The sequence below is a fragment of the Carcharhinus amblyrhynchos genome, chromosome 4 (genome assembly GCF_965287045.1).
Source record: "Carcharhinus amblyrhynchos chromosome 4, sCarAmb.v2.hapA, whole genome shotgun sequence".
NCBI classification, from domain to species: domain Eukaryota; kingdom Metazoa; phylum Chordata; class Chondrichthyes; order Carcharhiniformes; family Carcharhinidae; genus Carcharhinus; species Carcharhinus amblyrhynchos.
In genome coordinates, this window is record NC_137327.1 from 95292926 (window position 1) to 95294033 (window position 1108).

Below are 1108 nucleotides of genomic sequence, written 5' to 3' on the forward strand. Positions count from 1 at the left end.
TACAAATTCCATACACACAGTGACCCAAGGCTGGAATTGAACCTGGGCCCCTGGTGCTGTGAGGCAGCAATGCTAATCACTGTGCCACCGTGCTGCCCCAGGATTTCAGATTGTGTATTCTCTATCCATTGTCTGGCTCAGTGAGAATGAAAGCAGGAACCAGATGGGATTTAGAGGTTGAAGTGGGGCACGAAAGGGCATTGAATGAGAATATATACTCCCACAACAATAAAGTTTTCCATTTCCCTCCTCTGTCGAATATCCAATTTCCATAAATTGAGCATTCCCTATCTAACCATCCCTAAAAACACAGACCAAACATTTTACATGCAGCATCATGTGGGATAACATGCAAGAAGCTAACATATCTCATTTTACAGTATTTAGACATCACACATTCTGCATAGTGCATTGAACTGTAAACTATTGAAGAATTTAATATGACTACATATATGGTTGTGTGATGCTGTATGGCTTTAATACTCTTTGCATCAAAAAATGTCCAATCTCAAAGCAAGGAAGCCTTAATTAATGTGTAAATGTTAGATTTTATTTATGTGGCAGGTTATGCAAAGCTGAAATCTCTTTTGGTATTGCAAACTGTGCAGTGTAACACAGGAAGTAAGAAATCATGTGATTTTTGTTATTACACTAACACAATTACTGACATAATTCTGTTTGAAGGAACTAATCAAAAATGGCCTGGATGAACGTCATTGGCCAGTAGCACACAAATGCTTCTGAAAGATTGCTATCTGCTGTTTCAATTGTGTTGTTAAACTGGTTAAAATGAACAAATTGTTGTCCCCTAAAAATAGAGGCATTTCAATGAATGTACTAATTACATATTTGTTACTAGTTTCTAGATTGTTAATAAATGAGCAGAGCTCCTCCATCTGGTGGTTATTGCAAATGGTGCAGTTTCACTTCTCTGCACTAGAAATTTAAACGAAAGTAATTGTGGGTCCCAAAAGGAACCAAGTCATAGAGATATTGAGATTTCTTAAGCATTGAACCTTGAGAAGTTAAAATATAGTCTGATTTATCACTTGGTAAAATCTTCCTTCTGGCATTTTTGTGATATTGACAAATGCCAATTTATACCATT